At 34.8% G+C, this 21,578-nt stretch overlaps 1 pseudogene across 1 annotated transcript; it reads right to left on the bottom strand.

The window, feature by feature from the left end:
* Window positions 1-16,172: 16,172 nt before the first annotated feature.
* On the bottom strand, window positions 16,173-17,853 carry LOC149577969 (mitogen-activated protein kinase kinase kinase YODA-like; annotated as a pseudogene). Its single transcript, XR_016355834.1, has 2 exons — window positions 17,163-17,853; window positions 16,173-16,971 (listed from the first exon to the last, which is right to left on the bottom strand). The product of XR_016355834.1 is annotated as a mitogen-activated protein kinase kinase kinase YODA-like (transcript).
* Window positions 17,854-21,578: the final 3,725 nt, after the last annotated feature.

Genomic DNA, 21,578 nt, shown 5'->3' with positions numbered 1-21,578 from the left:
ATTAATACCAATCACTCACCCCGACCACCCCTTCCACCTCAGCAACATGTTTATCAGTAAAGGATTCATGCAACACATGATAATTGACAACCGAAATAGTAGATTGGCCTGATTAAAACTTCGGGTAAGATCTACAAGAACCCTATTTCTATTTTAATTAATATTGGAGTTTATGAATGCTTTATATCGCCTAAACTATTAAGTAGATTTCCAAAGAGATCTAGTTATATGAAAAACCATGGCTAGTCAAGTGTGCAAACCAACCAAGGGCTAAGGTAGAGCAATGTCTATTTGAGGCATGAGTTGATTTTCCAAATTTCTCCACTAAATTGAATTTGTATGTAGCACCTCTTGGGTCTTATGATATTATTATAGGCATTAATTGGCTCAATTGGCTCAGTGAGCATAAAGCCATGGTTGATTGTCTTGAAAAAATTGTAGATTGTATGGATGACCAAGGAAAAACTATAAGCATTAAAGAGATTATACATGAAATTAAATCAAAACAGATATTTTCCATGCAACTCAAGAAATTTGAAGAAAAGGCTGCAAGATTTTTGTAGTAAGAGTTGAAGATATGAGAGATCCTATAAACACCACTCATTGAGATGATTACATTTTTGAAGACTGGGAAATCAAAGAAAAATTAAAAGAATCTTTAAAAGAAAATTATCCCTATTTGAAGAAATATGAGGATGTGTTTCTCAAAGAGCTCCTCGATTTACCTCTATCCCGAGTCTTTGATTTTATCATAGATTTGATACTAGGAGTAGAACTGATCTCTCGAGCACCTTATCAAGTGACCACCATAGAATTAATGGAGCTGCAAATACAATTGTAGGATATGTTAACTAAGAAACTTATCTGGCCTAGTGTTTCACTATGGGGAGCCCGAGTATTCTTTATTAGGAAGAAGGATGAAACTATGAGATTATGCATAGATTATAGAATGCTCAATAAGGTCACCATTAAAAATTGATACCCACTTCCTAGAATAGACAGCCTCTTTGATCAAATGAAAGACACTATAGTATTTTCAAAGATTGACTTAAGGTCAGGATATCACCAGCTCCAAATCAAGGATGAAGACATTCACAAAACTGCATTTAGAACTAGGTATGGGCATTGTGAGTTCATAGTATTACCCTTCGGGTTAACCAATGCTTCAATAGCTTTCATGAATTTAATGAATAGCATATTCCAAGATTGTCTAGATAAGTTTGTATTAATCTTTATAGATAACATCCTAATCTATTCAAAGAACAAGAAAGAACATCAAGAGCATCTAGAAAAAGTCTTGCAAAGGCTGAAAGAACATAAATTATACAGAAAATTGTCTAAATACGCATTTTATCATAAAGAAATCTAGTATTTAGGACATATTATATCAGTGAAAGGAATAGTCATAGATCCTTTAAAAATCAAAGCAATTAAGGAATGGTCTATACCTAAGAATGTGAAAAAAGTCAGGAGTTTCATGGGATTGGCAAGATTCTATAGGAAATTTGTTAGGAATTTTTCCAAGATAGCTTACCCAATCACATCACTTCAAAAAAAGGGAAAGAAATGTGTATGGACTAAAAAATGTCAATCAACTTTTGAGTATCTAAAAGAAAAACTAACTACGGCACCCATACTAAGAATACTCAACCCACAAAAGAAATTCGTAGTCATAATAGATGCATCAGGGGAAGGAGTTGGTGGAGTGCTAATGTAGGATGAGTAGGTAATTGCATATGAGTCAAGGAAATTGAAGAATTATGAGAAAAATTATGCCCCCATGACCTAGAATTGGAAGCTATAGTACATGCCCTTCAAATGTGGAGACACTACTTGATAGGCAAACCTTTTGATCTTCAATCTGACCACCACAGTCTAGAATACATTTTCACTCAATCCAACCTTAATGCTAAATAGAGGAGATGGCTAGAATTTCTAGCAGATTATGAATTTGATATTAATTACATCAAGGGTAAGGAAAACAAGGTGGCATATGTCTTAAGTAGAAGGAGACACATTTTTGCAATGGCTGTCATAAATTTCAGATTAAAAGATCAGGTATTGCAACATTTAGAGCATGATGAATTTTATGTAGAGATCAGCCAAGCTCAATTCAGAGACCCACATGATCCCAAGTATTTGGAATTTACGATAGAAGAGGATGGATTGTTAAGATATCATGATAGGATTTATATACCCAACAAAACTAAACTTCGAAGAATGATTCTAGAGGAATCCCATTCAGCTCATATTTAGGACATCCTATTGTGACTAAAATGTTGTTGAATATTAAAGCACTATATTTTTGAAAGGGAATGAAGAGATAAATAATAGATTTTGTAGCAGGATGTCTGGAATGCTAAAGAGTAAAAGTAGAACATCATTATCCAAGTGGCCTTTTGCACCCAAATGAAGTACTAGAATGGATTTCCATATGACACAGAATAGACATAACACAATTCTAGTAGTAGTGGATAGATTAACTAAGGTTTCTCATTTTATACTAGGAAATCTAAGCAATGGAGCACCAGAAATCACTCATAATTCATAAAGGAGATTTTTAGACTACATGGAGTTCTAGAGAAAATTATCTCAAATAGAGATGCTAGGATAACCTCCAAATTTTGGCAAACATTATCTTCAGCATTAGGAACTAAGCTAAACATCAACTTAGCTTATCATCCCGAGACTAATGGTCATACAAAAAGAGTAAACCAGGTTTTAGAAGATCTTTTAAGAGTTTAATGTATAGATGAACAATACTAGTGGGAAACGTATCTACCCTTGGTCTAATTTGCTTATAACAATTCCTATCAATCCACCATTAAAATGGGCCCTTTGAGGCTCTATATGGCTACAAATGTACAACTCATGCGAGCTAGAATTGATTAGAGGACAAAATTATTGTTGGACCTAAAATGCTTAAGGAAATGGAAGAATAGGTAATCCAAATTCATGAAAGATTGAAAGAAGCCAACAATAAATAGAAAAGTTATGCAGATGCAAAAAGGATGCCTAAAGAATTCTTAATAGGAGAAAAGGTGTTATTAAAAGTAAAACCTCAAAAGAGTACCATCAAGTTTGGTAAGAATGAAAAGTTGGCCCCAAGGTATGTAGGACCCTTTGAAATATTAGAAATCATGAACCCGGTAGCCTACAGAATTGCCCTACCACCAACTCTTGCTAGGATGCATGATGTCTTTCATGTTTCATATCTTAAGAAGTACATCACTCATCATGATCCACTAGTACATCTGAGGCCATTTTTTTACCATTATTGGTTGAAATTTTGACCCACTTTTCGACCAAAGTCGACCAAACCATTGGTCAGAATTTTTTTGGTCAAAATTTCAACCAACCTTCTGGTTGGTCAAAATTTCGACCAATACTTTGGTCGAAAAACATCCATAGCCATTGTGCAAGTTTTGTCAGGAATTGGTCAAAACTTCGACCAAACAAGGTAGAAATTTTGACCAAAGAAGGTAGAAAATCTTGACCAAGAAAGGTAGAAATTTTGACCAATGAAGGTCGCAAATTTTGACCATTGAAGGTGGAAATTTTGACCAATGAAGGTCAAAAATTTTGACCATTGAAGGTAGAAATTTCAACCAATGAAGGTCAAAAATTTTGACCATTGAAGGTAGCAATTTCGACCAATGAAGGTCAAAAATTTTGACCATTAAAGGTAGAAATTTTGACCAATGAAGGTAGAAATTTCTATCAACTCGTGTGTGAATTTTTTTTTAGGCATTCTATAAAATAGTTCACATGCCTTGCATATGATATGAGATTTTGCATGCATCTTGCACTCTCTCATTCGGCTGATGATGGATTATGGAGAGTGATCTGAAACGATGACACTAAAACACACACAATCAAATCCAAAATGAACTTGCATTACAAATCAATTGTGAAAATCTGATATTGTTGATTTTGCATGCATGTCTACCAAGACAATCACAACTTAAACATATATAAATCAACAATATCAAATTTTCACAATCCATTTGTAATGCAAGTTCATTTTGGATTTGATTGTGTGTGTTTTAGCATCATCATTTCATATCACTCTCCGTAATCCATCATTAGCCGGATGAGAGAGTGCAGGATGCATTCAAAATCTCATATCATACGCAAGGCATGTGAACTATTTTATAGAATGCCTAAAAAAATATCGACAGTAACTAATATGCTTCTTCATTAATATGCCCGATACAATAAGAAAACTTGGCAACTATGCACAGCAAGTTATACGCTAAAAGGAAATCATTTAGGAGATACAGAATTTGAACAACCATATGTTAAGATTCTACAATTTATATCACTTGCCTGAGTCTGACAGTTGAGAATAAGTTCATCATCCTCTCTATAGTATGTTCCAATGGCCCGCACATCCACAAAAGTTCCAGCATCTTGAATTTGTAGAATATGAATTCTTTGGTAGCGAATGGACATGATTGACAATAAATCATCATATAAAAAGACTCCCATGTGAAGCATGAATAGCAAAGGAAATGAATATGGGTGATAGGGAAGAGAATTCAATAATAGAGGCTCTTAACTTTAGTCACTCTCCAGGTCAGCTCTCCAAGTCACTCCCACCCAGTCACCTTAGTGAGTTGACTCTTTCAGTCAGCTCACCAAGTCTACTATTCAAGTACGCACGCCAAGTCATCTCGCCAAGCCAGCCCACCAAGTCATGTCACCAAGTTGACTATTCGAGTACACTCACAAAGTTGACTCTTTAAGTTCGGTCATCAAGTCACCCCACCAAAGCGCCTCATCAAGGTCAGTCTTTAAGTCCACTCACCAAGTCAACTCGCCAAGTCGCCGCACCAAGTCGACTCACCATCTCGTCTCACCAAGTGGACTTGCTAAGTCAGCTCGCCAACTTGCCCCACCAAGTCAATTGTTCAAGTATACTCACCAAGTTGACTCTTTGAGTTTGATCATCAAGTCACCCCACCAAAGTGCCTCATCAAGGTCAATCTTTAGGTCCATTCATCGAGCTTTCTCACCAAGTTAGCTCGCCATGTCGCGTCTCTAAGTGGCCTCCCTAAGTCGGCTCGCCAACTTGCCCCACCAAGTTGCCACTTTAAGCCCACTCACCATGTTAGATCGTCAGGTCGGCTCCCCAAGTCAGCTTGCCAAGCTGAAAATTGAAGTACGCTTACCAAGTTGACTCTCTATGTTCACTCACCAAGTCCACACCCTAGGCCAACTCTCCAGGTCAGCTCACCAAGTCACCCCCACTTGCCCCACCAACTCACCACTTTAAGTCAACTCACCATGTTAGCTCACCAGCCCGACTCCCCTAGTCAGCTCACCAAGCTGACAATTCAAGTACGCTCACCAAGTCGACTCTTTATGTTCGCTCACCAATTCTGCCCCCTAGGTCAACTCACTAAGTCACAAACTTATCTTGTGTAAACATGGTTGTTAAGTTTTGTTTTGCCAAGTCTTGTACTTGTGCTTATCTAGCATTATAGGAGATGTTCATACTCTTGACTAACTTATTTGGCCTAGAATGACTAAAAAAAACAATTCCAAACTCCTTTTTCCAATCGCTTTCCAAACTAGTTGTATATTTCTTTGCAGCCCTTTTTGTAATTAGCCCTCCTATGTAGGTTTTTGATCATTATGTTGCAAACTTTCTTAACAACCTATAAGACAAACAACAATTTAGGATACCCATTTGGACTTTGTAAAGGGTTTTGGTGGTTTGGACCTTTGATACTGCCTGTACAACACATTTCCCGAAAATAAGGGTTTTGTGGCTTTACAAAGATCTTTGTTGTATCCTGCAATGCTTTTGACCACTAATGTCAATAAGTCATAACATAAGTAACAATTATGAAGCTATCTGTTACTGATACTAACTCAAATAAAAACCAATGCACCAGAGAAGACCTATGAAGTATACTTAAGAGTGCCCTCAACTATTTTTAATACATTTGAGGACACAGAGGAATAGAAAAGAAGCATAAAATAGATATCTTTGTTGCTACTCATAATAAATAGAAGACATACTTAGCCATGGCTGCATGATATAATCACAATGTTACACCCATTAATAAATAGTATGAAATGCTTGCTATAACAATAATCAATATAGTCTTAATCAAAAACAATAATTAATGTTGCCTCAAAATAACCAATATTTAAGAGAATTATATGAGAGCTTCTAAAAGCGAATGATTTTTCACCACCCACATCGCCCAATTAGCAAAAAGAAATTCAATGTAATAATGTGATCAAATGTATATAGAATGGTAATCTCTCCAGACTAAAGGAAGGCTTACGGGTTACAACAAAAAGAACCTAATGCCCACACTTATTCTCAATATGGTAGAATGAATTGCAATCAACTCTGTCACTCTGATAATAAAACTTCTTGGAACAAACTAAATTACTTAGAAGTTTCATAGACATCAGATTCGGTAGCTGTATAACTATTATTTAAAAGAAAAAGCTTATAATGCTCCAACAACAAAATTTACAATATCTTCGTATTGATTGGTATCCATGTACATTTAAATGAAGCACGAAAAATGAAATTGGTACATATAAGAACTTCTGAAGCTGAAATGTATACATCGAGCACCAATATAATTCTAACAACCAATTCCAATGGCACACCCCCAACATCACTTGAGGAAAGGCAACAAACAATTAAGTACGCATACATCATAGACTTAGGAATTAAATTGCAATACAATAGTCCCATAGAAGAACAACCATGCACTGAGTCATGTCAACGAACCTAGAAATTCCTTGTGGCAGTGGCAACGCAGCAGATACAGCATTCAGTTGATTTGAGAATCCATTTGCTGAAGGGTTCACTGGCTGGCCTTGACTCTGATTTGTCTAATACTATGGTACACGTTGTGACCTTTTTTGCTCCTGATTCTTGGGCTTGTCACCTGAAGGTGAACTTCCTAGCAATCTTTGAGAAGCACTAGGTGAATGCTGAGCCTTTTTTGCTTGATGATAATAATTGTTTTGCCTGTGTTGAGGATATTTGTTTGGGTAGGAACCATTTGTCACTGTCGCCCACTGCTGAAGTTTCTAGAAAACTTCTTCTACAAGAGGAGGTGGATGAGGCATCTTTTGGTGCCTATATCGACAATCAACTCCATTCAGATAGATACCATGTTTATACCTATTAAACAGTAAAATTAAACATTCATTTAGTACTATTACCATTTAGGTTCCAAATATATGACAGAAAAATCTTAATCACTAGCATGAATGTAAGAAATATTCTTGATCAATGATTGGAATCATAGCACAATCAAAGACCAAAATGGTAATTCAATATATTGTACACAATTATTTCTTAATCAGTCCTTTATTGTAATTATCTCTGACAAAATAGGATAAGCCATATTCTTCAACAAGACACTAGCAGAAAACTGATATAAAATTTAACAAAATACTCAAAATAAATTATCAGCACATCTAATGATCTGCTGGTAAAAGCTATGAGTGCTAATCAGAAAACGTGCTACCACACAGCCAATTTATTGAGTATAGAACAAAAGTTTAGATTAGAAGCTACGATTGTTTGAACAGAGCTATATCAATTTAGGTCCATAGTTTACAAACACATAAAGTTCTTGCTGGAGGTGTGATTTTTCCTACCAGAGACTCATGGATCAAATCAGTGGAAGAAATTCACAGTTTTCTCAGTGGGAATCAACAAATTTTGCCAACTTATCTCATGGTAAATAGCACCACAAATCTGCAAAAAAAATAATTTTCTAGTTCTTTTCATATTTGCCAAATGTAAACGAAACAGGTTGAATTCACTGATGACTACTTGGAGATGTAGCTTGAAAACTTAATCAATGGTTGGTGTGCATTTGTATTTAAGTTTCCTCTCATTTACATTGTTTAGATACCAGACCCTAAAAATTGAAAATGTTGCTGTTAAACCGCTAAAAAATCTGGCATTGGAGGGGCAAGGTAATAGCACCACAAATCTAGCATTAGCATCAATGAGCATGATCTAAAATTTTGATAGTAAAATTGGAAGTGTGTTGTCATTCTCAAGAGCTTATTTCAATGCAAGTCTTGTGGTTCATAAAAAGTCCATTTTCAACTATTGATGATTGACAGTAACAGTAATGTTCCTTGACAAAAAAATTGGGCATTAGCTTCAATGGAGGGATAAGGTCCCATTGACAAAAATACTTGGCATTAGCATCAATGAAGAGGCAAAATGATAAAGGGGGTAGAAAAACCAAAGCAAATAAATGATAACCGATTAAAAGAGAACAGGAGATTATAAAAAGAAAAATTAAAGAACAGGAAAAGTGGTAAAATACTAAAACATCATATGGTGGGGAAATAATAAGGAGATTGCTATGTTGCAAATAATACACTGGAACAAAATGTAAAAATAAATAACAGAAACATAAACTAACAAGATTGAGATTACAAAATGGATATAAAGACTGAGATTACATGATGGAGATATAGATGATTTCTCCTTTTAGTTTAGTATACATGCACAATAAATGATTTCTTCTCTTCATATCCTCTTCATAACATTTTTTACAACATTTACCATTCTTTTAACATATTTTATATTCCCACTCTTCCTCAATTGTTTATCAGCTATTTCCTTAGGTTTTTGTGGTTCCACCACTCATTTAGCATCTTGTGTATACATATGGCTTTTTTTGGCAACCTTTTTATCACAGTCTTTTCATAATGATAGATTACAAAGTGTGAGGTAAAAGTTGATAGTAAATTTTCAAGTGCATGGTTACTTTCCATCTATTACCATTTTTTGTTTTCTTAATAGAGGGTTTTCCATACCCAAGTCATTTTTACAGCCTCATTCAGAAGCACAAGTCTAAGATAATCTCTTCAGCTAAGAGTGAGAGATTGAACAAAAGCAATTCTGCCAACGTTGTTCTTTTAAGTTTTAGAGCCTAAGAGTTAAGGATTCAAATGTACCCATTTCACAAAAGTTTACCTTTTAGACTAAGGGCCTAAGAGTAAAGGATTGAAAAGTACCCATTCTGCCAAAGTTGCCTAGGGCATGATCCCAGCCTCATCCCTTCTGATATTTGACCTCTACTGAGCTCATTCCCAATCATTTGACTTCAGTAACAAGAAAAGGCCTTTTGACATCTATTACCAAGAATAATAAACCTTGTTGAATAGTTCACCTATGTACTTACCATATACCCACTTCCATCTCAAATTCATAGGCTATGCTGAGAAGATAATGCGTACAAAACTACTGAACAGTTATCTAATTCATACTATTAAGATCTTGTCAGAATAACAGCAAAATCGAACTCAAAATATCAAATTGTGAACCGGAAACAAATTTCAAGAACCATATTTAAAAAAGACCAAAAGCAAAGATACCTCAAGATATAAAGATTCAAAAACTTCTATGAAGATGTTTATGGAAGAAAAATTAACAAGGAATCTAAACAGCAATCAACTCATTTTTTAATAGAGACCCTCAATCAACAAAAGAACAAAAGAAAAAACAAAGCAAACTTCTGACACAACTAACTCCTCTTTGAAAAACAACATCTTTTTCAAGCAAAGAAGACCATGACGTACTCTTTAGCCATAATGGACATGTCAGCAGAGCCCAATGGCTTCCTCTATTTTCCTAATCAGGCTTTACAAAGCTTGAGCCATCAAAATAATTGGGCATGAGCATCTTTATGTAAAACCCCATTGCCATTTTGGGATCCAAATTTGTACTCCACAATCTACTTTGGAAGTGGAAGCCTAACCCTGACAGACTTACTAGGGGATTTCTACATAGTTGAAAGCTGGAGATCACTACTTAATATATAGGCATGATATATTTGAAAAGAAAAAATCCTTAGAAAATAAAATTATTTTTAGCTCTCGAATGAAAGATGACCATAAACTACACCTCAGGCATTATTGGTAACAACAGGCTTTTAAAATATTAGATGCTCAATGCACTACCATGAACCTACAGGTAAATGTTGTTTTCCTGAGAAATTAGAGCCCTTTGTGTACATATTCAAAAAGAAAATGAATTTTGCACAAGCTAAGCATCTTTATATAGAACACAGTTACCATTCTGGCCAAGAAGTTTGGCAGGGCCACATTTTTCCCAGTACGGTGTTTTAGGAACCTCCACTATCATCTCTCAAAACCTTAACAGTATTCTATGTACTAGATTCCTTCATTGATGGCATAGGCTTTCACGATGAGAGTATTGCCTTTCTTCACCAGAGATCAGCTAAACTAAAATGGCAGAGGATGATGCATGGATATGCAATAGGAAAGATGCATGGATGTGTATACACTGATGTTAAGTAAATTCAAGCTACAAGTGTGCTTGTGTCCATAATTTCTATCAGATTTGGATCACTAATTTCCACATTTTCAACATATAGCACATTCAAAATAAGGATTGAATATTAGACCATAAATAGTCATTGTTAGAGATAGGGAATACTTGGGGGTGAATCAGTACTCCGCTAACTTTTGCCCAACTATAGATATCGTTAACAATCTCTATACATGCATATCACACAAACCCTTGATCCATCAATTGAATGCTACTAGAGCACATTGTTTGTGTATTATAAACTTGCATATATTAAACATGTATAAAATAAAAATCATATGTAAAACCTCCTAAAACGCAACTGTTAAGTTATTGTGGCACTTTTTAGATGTGTTTACACATGCAAATTATTTTGAAAAGCACATCATTATCAACTTTAGTTATAAAAGACTCCAAAGTGTCGATTTTGAATGCATATACATGTGTGTTTCTCATTTAAAACCCCGTCTTAGTAACTAAGAAGACTAAGTGTCAATTTTACATACAAAAACAAATGCAAAGTGCTTCAAAAAGCATGCCTTTATAACTTTATACCATGCATTTTGAACTCTAAAGGTAAAGTGGTGATTTTTGGAGCAAATTTGTGTGTATTGCTTCAACAAAAATGCATCATTATTCCTTGCATAGCACTATTTGGATGCAAACAGCTTGGGCGATGATATTGATTGCATTTGCATGGTTTCAATACTAGCATTTTGGTGAATACAAACCGTCTAGGGCATTTTAGGGCCAAAAATACAAGCAATTTCACACAAATTGTGATGTGACCATTGCATGAGTTCTAAACAAGCTCATAGGCATTGTACTATTTATACATACAAGATATCCAAACCAAAGCATCAAATTATACGATAAACACAACATGCAATTGTATATAATTTTTGAGAACTTTAGAAGAAAACTTCACCCTACTTTAAATTTACAGAACAATAACTTCAAGCTATAGACTTGTTACTCTAAATGTTTGTTACTATGTGTATAGTTTGTTCATTACCTTAACTAAAAAAATTGCAAATGCCTTGTTACCTTCTTTAAAACAATTGTAATTTCCTCATCATAATCAAGACTTGATGCTAGATGCAGATCCTTGGCAACTTCTTCCCAATTACCAAGCATTGCTCTTGCCATTCCTCATGCTTTATGGCCTTTGGTAGAGTCTGGGTTAATCTATACTTGATAATTCCAAACAATAGTCATTTAATTTTTTTTAAAGCAATTAAAACTAGACTAGTACAAAAAGAAATCGAACCATATATTAAGAATATGGAGTATGTAACCTGGACATACCAAAATAGAAAATGTATCATATTCTAATAAACAGAACTCTACTGTTATAAACATTGGATTAGATTGTTTGAAGTAATAAAAGCACATTCCCCTAGACTTTAATATGGTTTGGAGGCAAAACCAAGGAATGGTGAAGTGCATTAATGCCTTAACAAAGTGATAGGATGAAAAACAAATTTCATAAGCCTTATTAAAAAGTTGTACAAACATTAATAGTAGCATTAGCATCCCGAATGGCTGCATTGGGCTTCCTCATCTTAACATAATTATAATGTAAGCCCTAAAACATTGATAAACATAGGTTATTTTATTAGATTTTGAAAAAGCATAGGATAGGGTGGAGTGCACTTTCTTGATGATGGTTTAGAGGTATTTGGCTTTCCTAAGCAAAGTTGTAGGATGGTTAGTATCTTACTAAAAGGTGCTTCTGCTTAAGTGGATGCTAATGAGGTCTTATCAGAGGCTTTCCCCTTGGAAAGATCTATTAGATAGGCTGACCCCTAGCTCCTGCTCTTTTTATTACTGTAGCTGATGTTGTACATCATCTCCTTAGGGATGATGTGAGATCTCCTAGAATGAAAAGTATTATGCTACCAAAATATGAAGACCTCCTAAATATCCAGTTTACCAACAATACAACCTTGCTTGTGTAGCTAGATGAAGAGAATGTTGATAACTTAATTAATAAATTGGACCTCCTTTGTCTTGCCTCAGGTGCTAGAATATCTAAGACATAATCTAATATGTTAGGTTGACGAGAAGGTCCCCTCAAGCTAGTGCAAAAAGTGTGATTTTTAATGGGCAGGCCTCATAAATAGATGAGATGCTTTGAAATTTCTTTTGCAGTTAACCAAAACTAAAAGAATATGTGGCTATGGGTTAAGAATAATGCGGAGAAAAAAATTGGAAGGCTGGAACAGGCGGTGTCTCTCTCTTTATTCAAGTTCATCAAAAGATTTTATCATCCTACTGTCTGTGGCAGTGAACCTTGTAAAGTGCTGATGAGAAACAACATTGTTGCTGTTTCTAAGGGTGCAAAACACTATAAACTTAAAAAGACTTGTCTCTTAGTGATCTCCTTACCTATAGGTAGGTCGTTACCCTATTGGGTCCAAGGTCTTCAAACAATGTTGCTTCATAGGTAACTATGACAACGGAAATCATGTTAAGTTCCTGAAGTTGCTTGGAGATGGGATTGTAAGGGTCACACAAGTAGGAGATGAGATATGGCCATACATGATCATACAACAAACAAATGAATCCCACCTTCCATAATCAAACAATGGAATGCTAGAACCAATCCAATGAAAAGGAAAAGGAAATAGAGGAAAAATCTAAGAAGGATATAAGAAGAAACATGGAAACAAGATCTTCTTTAGCAGAAAAAGGTATTCTAAAATGAGAAGTTGTCAATTTTTTCCCATCCCTATGGACATTGGAGTTGGGAAGATTACAATGAAAGTAGTAACTAAGCTTTGATGGATAGTTTCAAACAGTTAGCGATATTTTATTTTGTTGATTTGCTGTTACAGAAAGTTAGAGATGTTTTTTATGTATTGATCATGATGTAATATGTACTAACATATTTTGGATTTTTTTGTGAGATATATCAGCTGATCTAGTCTCTTAAGTTGATGAGCTTGATATCATTATGGACTTCATCTATATCTAGTACAAAAAAAATTAAAAATTAACATTGTTACTCAGATTTCTTCTTAAGAATTTAACCATATTAAGAATTTAATGGGAACAACCTATAGGATGCCTAGAGATTGTTCCTCACAATTAAGCCCAAAAGCACAGAAAAACCAACCAAGTCAATTGACCCCTTGGTCCATAAGCTAACCAACTAGATGCTGGTTGTTTAATTGAAGGAAGCCTAGATACTGGTTCTTCACAACTAAACCCAAGTTGTGAGCACCAACTGACCAACCATGTCATTTTGCCTCATGGGACACGAACTGAGTAGGTTGGGCCAGGCTACTCAATTGGAGAAAACTGGCATTGTTGCACATCCCTACCACATTTCCTTTCTAATCCAAATATTATTGCTTGCAGGAAACTAATATTTCTTGAAAGATTGGCAATTTAATTTAATACATAAATTGAGGATTCATAAGAGATTTCCTCAGGAGAGGAAAAAGAGCCACATCACTTAGGTGTCTCATCTTAAGTAACCCCTGCCCCTTCATCAGATTGTGGTTCCTTAGAATTGCTATTGTTTATGATTCATTTACAGAAAATGATCACTAATCCTGTGAAAAGGTGTTTGTATGTATGCACTATTACAATCATTATTATACTTTGAGATGATATTTCATAATCCTATGTAGATGAGACTACATATTTAGGATTGTAGCCACAATAATCACAAAACTTGTTATCTTATCAACCTAGCCATTAGAACCTTTGAAAAACTATGCTAGTTGTGCATTTGGCTAAAGGTTCTATCATTATTTATTAGAAAAGGAACATATATTTATACAGTATGGTGTTAATGCTTGAGACCAATTGAATAGGAACAAAAATAGAGCTACATATGAGCCATGTTCTCATTGGCTCAAATTCAAAAAATCAAATGATAAAGATAAGTATCAATTCAATCTGGAATAAGTTGGTCCTTCCATTCTACAATACAGACAATGCACTTTTAGTACCTGTTATATCTGTCAAAATTAAAAGACACTTCTGCATCTTGGAGGCAAAGGCCTGGGCAACATCATCATGCAAGCCTTTGCCAATAGGCACAAACTTGAAGAACATGCAATGAATAAGGCCTTTGGAATGGCTCAAATATATTTATATCTTACAGAAATGATGGAAGAATCAAGAACTTAAGATATCTGGTATACCTGCCAGAATTAAAATACACCTCTGCATCAGAATGGCAAAGGCCTAGGCAACATTATCATACAAACTTTTATCAATAGGTCTAAACTTGAAGAGCGAGTAAATCAAGATGCTTTTGGAATGGTTCTTAATTTATCTAGATGTGATCTTAATTATGTTAGTGTAACAGACAAGAACCAAGCATGCATACTCAAAAATTGTGCATAGATAACCTTTTAAGTGGGTTTCAAGCATGAATAAAGAGAACTGTGGCATAAAATTGTTGTCTTAATGCATTTTTATAGGTTATCTGGTCCTTAAATCCTTCTATGAGAGAATAGTCTGTATGCATTGGTATATGGTTGCAATGTCTTTGAGGGGCTCTCCAATTAAGTGATTTGAAATCATGATGCATTCTTATAGCAATTATCTTTTGCCCAAAAGATGAATCCTTATGTGACATGTGATAAAGCCTCAAACCTACATTGTATGAGGGATATGCTTCAAAACATAATCAAGTAGCATCTAAAATGCTAGTTTTCCCATTTAGGTATGACAAGTAGATATAGGTCTTTTGGCAAAGGTAGACTACTTACTGCAGCATATGTTCCTAACATCCTATCAAGTTGGTTACAACTTGTGAGCACTCTAATTAAGTTGCCATACTTAAATGTATCCATGTCATTCATTATTGATCAGATGAACAAATATAAGCCTGAGATTTGACTAGCTACACCAATTGAGATTTAAGTTTGTAAATTGTTCGCTTCAAAAAACTAATCTATAAAAATACACACACAGATCTTTCAAAAACTTGTCAAATCGGTTGAAGCATCTGAAATTTGCAAGGCTTGAATATAAATTATAATTACCTCATCTTCACCAAAAGAATGTTTGTGCTGATTAGCAAGGCTATCTGAAAGATTTGTAGGAATTACATTCTTTGTAGATACTAAGATCAGCTTGGTCAGCCTCTGGATTCTACTCATAAGTGTTGCCTTAGCTTGCTCCTCTTCTTCTAACCTTGACTGCATTTTGACTTGGCCAGCTTCAAGTTGTTCATAGTGTACAACTCTCAGACTCATTAACAATAGAGTATAACTACCTAAAAGGCTAAATATATATAGGTGCAATGAGATAATTCATTGTCTTCCAAATTTCTTCATTATATGAGTCATGAATAAGAACTTCAAAATAGATTAATTGTAAAATTAGTTAAATGGAGGAACATTCTCACTAAGGACCCAAAATTCTGCCCAAAAAAAAGGTAGGAAGTTATCTGCAGAAAATCCTTTATCATACAATGCAAACTATTTTGTCCAGAGGATAGCAGGGGTTATCAAGGAAAGCAGAGGATGAAATAGTTGTGAATGCTCATTTACAATATCAATTTGAAATCTTGAACAGATAGAGAGAAAAAAAAGGTTTATAAGAATCTGTAGGCTAAAATGCAGTGAAAGAAAACTACAGTGATTAATCAAATATGTTTAATGACTTTTGAGTTTTAAGACAGGTTAGATCTCTTTAGATAGAAATTCAGACAAATTGTGAAATTCATGCAAATCAATTGATGATATTTTTGTAAACCTATCTACCCCTCCAAATAAAGCCAGACTTAGTACAATTAACAAGAAAATTATATTGTTCAATAACATGTGTGATCAACAAATTAATAGGCAAAACACTATATAGATCATGAGTAATCAGTTTGCAAAAATGATTGAATAGTAGAGGCATACTTGGTAAGACCAGCATAAACGTGTCCAAATGTTCCCCTTCCCAAAATTTTTCCTTTCTTCCAATGTGATCCAGGGCTTAAAGGATTGTCAACCCTGCCAGGACTTCGAGGAACTGCAGAAGATGACGAAGATGTTGAACCAGAAGCAGCAAAGGGTGATGAGTTTGAAATAGATAGTGGTGGTAGTGGCAACCGATGCCCATGGTGTTGACCTTCTTCTAACCAGCTGGTTGGGGATTCAGGACCTGGTCCAAGAGCATGAGGATGCAAAGGAGTAACAGCCCCACTCTGAACTCTTGAGCTTGGACCACTTGTCATTCTCGAACTCGGAATGGGTGAACACTCTGGGTTGCCCCTGCTCTGCTGCCAAAAGGGTTGTCCTGCCATATCTCCAACCATAGAATTATGCCCCGAATTATAACCTGAACCAAGACTAGAACAATGACCTGACCAAAATGAAGCCGTCTCAGGATAAGGTTTTCTTGCCCAGAAAGCATTGCTCTATGATTGTTCAGAAGAAACATATGCTCGCATTGGACTCCTTGAAGGACTTGATATGGAACTTTTTGGTGCACTTGCTAGTATTCCATTAACTGGAATTTGCAGACATGGCGGAGCATCTCTATTACTCAACAGAAACTTTTTGGGTGTGTTTGAGTGATTATTGTGGTGGGAAAGCGGACTACCAGGTCTCAGAAGATCCTTTCCTGAATTTTTCCTATTGAGCTTAGGAGATTGTGCTACATTCATCACACTTCAATTTGTACATAAAAAAAGGATGTGTTAGTACAGGAAAATAGCCTTCCAAAAAAAGTGCATTTCAATCACATTTGAACAATAGTGCAAAATATTACATAAGATACATGTTAAAAGATGAGAACAAAATAGCTAAAATGAGATTAAGATACCAATATAATTTATGTTAGGCTATGAAGGAGAACTTACCTCGAACAACCAAAACCATTTGCTAGGACTCTACCAGAGAGGTCTAAACTACAATGATTACAATTTGCATTTAATGGCCCATTGTCTTGTTGCAGATCTGCAGTTTCAAAACTAACTATAAAACTCACACTAGAAATAGGTGACGATGATGAACCTCCATCCAAATCTGTGGCATCCAGCCTGTTTAATATGAAATCAGGTGAAGGAAGTGGCAAACCAGGAGATGACCTCCCAGATATATTCCCCAATGGTTGAGGCACATTGATCCCAGACTCTGAACGACCCAATATTGATGGCACTGCAGATGGGAGAGGAAGCGATTTTTCATTTGGCCTCTCAGCAAAACTCTGGCAACGTGAAACAGGGTTGGAAGGTGATGGTGACCTGGAGTCTACCCGGAGTCCAGACCCATTCTCAAAAGCTGTATCAAGACTGTCTCTTCGAGAGCCTCCTGAAGACTTGAAGCTTCTCTTATCATCTGACAAAAACTTGAATTTTCGAAAACCATCAAATATATTATCTTTACTTCCTTTCTTCTTCACTTCTTTCGAAGAAGATTTCCTCCACCATGATGGCATATTGCCAGTCTCCAAGATTACAGGCCAAATGCCAATGCAATTTATTTGTGCAGCTTTAAACTTGGAACCTGACTTAGGTGTTCCTCACATCATAACATCATCAATAAACAGTTCTGCCAGTATAGAGAGAACCGCATTTGCAAATTTTAGGCAGTGCAGAGAAAGCATCTCAACAAGCAAGAACTAATCAAAATGTCAAATGACAATTTCTGAGAATGTTAAATTACACTCTCTTAATGAAAAGAGAGACATTTCCACAAAGATGATGTTGTGGTCAGAACTTAAGCAGATGAAGGCCAAATACTGAAATAGATTAACTTTGATTTTCTCATCCTCCAAGCTTTCTTGGAAAGTAATGGAAGCAAAAAAAACCTGCAAGGAAAGTTGGGTATAAGAAGATTATATACTTGTAGATTCCTAAACATTGAAAAATAAAATATTAAAACATAGAACATAGGGTGAACAGCTACAGAAGAAAATAGTTAAAAAGCCTCTCATAAACAAGTGCTCGTATATCTTATATCGTCAATATTTGTTTAATCAATTAAAACACGGATGCCAAGGATATCACATGTATATTGACTTTTCTCATGATGAACAACAAAATGCTCTTTACAAATATAAACAATTGGAACTAAATGTTAACATTCATAAGCTAAACAAGCTGAAGAAGTTTTACTGCGACCAAAGAAAATGCATAAAATTTTGTATACTACACCCCTAACAATGCGAACACACATGTAGATCAAATGACAGAAACACATGAATACATCATTTTCTTCAATAAACGAAACACAATTTATAATCATTGGCTACCATTAAAAAAAACATTCAAATTGGATCACAGAAATGTAACTCAAAAATGCAATACACAAGACATCCCAATGTCAGGGAGAAAGTAACAAATTGGTTAGAGGAAAGGACCTATTGCCTTAATGTCATAAGCTCCTCCTGACTAGTTGTCACAATAATACCCCTCCTTAATTGATCAAGTTCATCCTTCAAACTCGAAATTTTCTTTTGGTACTTTTTTCACATATTTTACTCATTAGTTTGTTATTTAGCCAATACTCACCAAAGGAACACAGTTTTTTTCCAAACTTCTCTTACATATTTAGTTTTATTCCTGAACTTCTCACATATTTTTCTCATTAGTTTTTTGTTTAGCCAATACTCCCTTAGTTTTTTTCAAACTTCTCTCACATATTTTACTCATTAGTTTGTTGTTTAGCCAATACTCACCAAACGGACACTTAGTTTTTTTTTCAAACTTCTCTCACATATTTTACTCATTAGTTTGTTGTTTAGCCAATACTCCCTTAGGTTTTTTTCGAACTTCTCTTACCAAAGGGACACTAGTTTTTTTTTTGAACTTCTCTCACACATTTTGCCAATACTCCCTTCACACATATCTCAAGTCCCTTTGACATGAATTTTAAAGTTGCTCTCCACCATCATATGGCCGATCTATGTGACTATAGCATCCTTGGCTGACATGATAGTGTAAAGTTTCACTAACTATGGTCTCATCTTTTCTTGTGTCCTACCGATCAAGAAAAGGAGAGAAATGGATACAAGCATAAACTTATTCTATGGCCAAGGCCTCCAATATGGCTAGGGAAACCTCCTCGTTGTGACCCTTATCTCCTATTCAACGAGCTCCAATAACAACAATCCAACTAATTCTCTTTTGTCTACACTTCACCAAATAGTTGGTCTGATTCTGTTCTACCTATCTTTTACTTAAATAGCTATATATCATATTTTTAAGTAATTTAATATAACAAATACACTACTATGTTGTTTTATCACAAGAGGGACATTTATACCATGGTCCATCAAGAAATCCACGTTATTGACTATTGCTGAAACAAATTTGGTGACAACATCGCTAAAATAAGTCTTCAATTTGTACTAATAAAATAACTGAGATTCAATAAGGACAGGTCTTTATGTGGCTAAGAAGTTATTTGTAACTGGTATCCCTAAATATTTGCTTTTTCTACTCTTTAAAAAGTATTCATCTCAGATTTGTATTAATGGAAGGCAAATGTTAAAGTTAAAAGAAAATATTGTAGAGCCTATGTACCATAACCTCAATCATACGATGAATATGTGTTTCATTTAGGGTTTACTTGATGAATCCCAATTCTTCCCCTCATAAGTATTAAATTTCTTGCTACTGCTATTTTTTTTCCAGCAGGCTTTGCTGGTTTGCTATTGCTACTTCCAGCAGTTATACTACCATGCTGCTTGATTGTATTAGTGTTTTATAATTGTATATAGATCATTTCATCTAATTAGAAAACTAAATTATATTTCTTAGCTTTTGAATGTGTTAGATTATTGCAATTTATGTGGCATTTCTGATGCATTGATTAAAGCCATAGCCAAATGTCATCAGCCATCAGTAATTATCTCCGCTGAATATCAAGAAAAGTTACAATTGCTTCTGCAGCTTATGATGAAAAATTTTCAACAAATAGATAACAGAGACAACACTTACTACCAGAGTTGGGTTGGTTTAGCTTACTACTCTGTCTCTGAATCTCAGTTGAGCTTACAACTTTGCATTCAAAAACAACTATTCATTCACAAACAAATTTTTAGCTTGCTTACATTTGACTTCTAAACGGTATGGAGAATTACAACATTTGTAATTGTAATAACTAATTATACAAGTACAATTTCTAATTAGTACCAAAGCTGGTTAGCAATGGCAAACATAATATGACACAATGTTTAGCCATAATTATGTTGGGTTCATTGAAATGAGGATTCGATTCCCAATGTCCTTTTATGATGTCAATGAGTGAATATTATTCTAAAATGAACTGGTACAAGAATATTTCAAGAACAAACTAGCTGATGCCATATTTGGACATAAAAAGAACTTAATTGAAATGGGTATTTGCCACACAATCAAAATGTCAAGGAAGAGAAAACATACATAAAATGGGCTCTTGCCCTGCATTATCATTATTTTATTTACAAACACAACTCAGTCTACATAGTGATAATACACACTGATAATACATACATATTTAGAGAAGTACAATCCTGGACTCAAAACAAAATTAAGGCTAACCAAATGTGTACAATCTGCAGTCCACACTACAAAAATAGGAGAGCAACTCAGTTCAACAGGACAACAATTAGCTAGTGGTCTGACAACTGGTTGAATTTATTCATCTTCTGAGTGCAACTGGTAATTTTCCATCTGTACCTGAATATTTTTTTATAAAAAGTATCAATTTTTCTAACTAGAAAACTGCAAATTCTATGAAATAAGGAGTGTTTACAGAATAAACGAGAATGAGGCAATGATAGTAAAAGATCATTAAATAGGATTGTACACTTTAGGACCATGGATTTTATATTCATATCTTAAATTGTAATTAATATGAACAATAAACATATCCTGTCACTATGAGACAAAATAATACAACTACAATTTTACTGATCCTAGTCTTAATGAATGAATTAAAAAGCTAAAAATTAAGCAATTTCCATGCTATTTCTTCCTAGAGAAAGTATCCATTAAGCAGTTATTCAAATGAAATTCGATAAATACAAATAATTCAAACATACCAAATCTGAAGTTGTATCCAGACATAAGTTGTTTATTAACCATTATGATCCCCACAGAGCTAATTACCTTCATTCCCCAAACCCCGACATTTGATAAGGATGCTTTTTTTCTCTGAAGCCATACTAAAAACAAAAGAAACAAGAGTGAATCCTTGTTCTTCTACTCCCAGCTTAGATCTACACTCTCCTGACATTGAATAATAGTACAAGAAAACACCTGCATATGATAAGTCTTTATTGATGCTTC

The sequence above is a fragment of the Cupressus sempervirens genome, chromosome 1, assembly GCF_028749045.1.
Source record: "Cupressus sempervirens isolate cs-2001-9-10 chromosome 1, ASM2874904v1, whole genome shotgun sequence".
Lineage (NCBI taxonomy): Eukaryota > Viridiplantae > Streptophyta > Pinopsida > Cupressales > Cupressaceae > Cupressus > Cupressus sempervirens.
The sequence above is the reverse complement of the archived record's forward strand: the minus strand, read 5'-3'. Positions and strand labels throughout refer to the sequence as shown.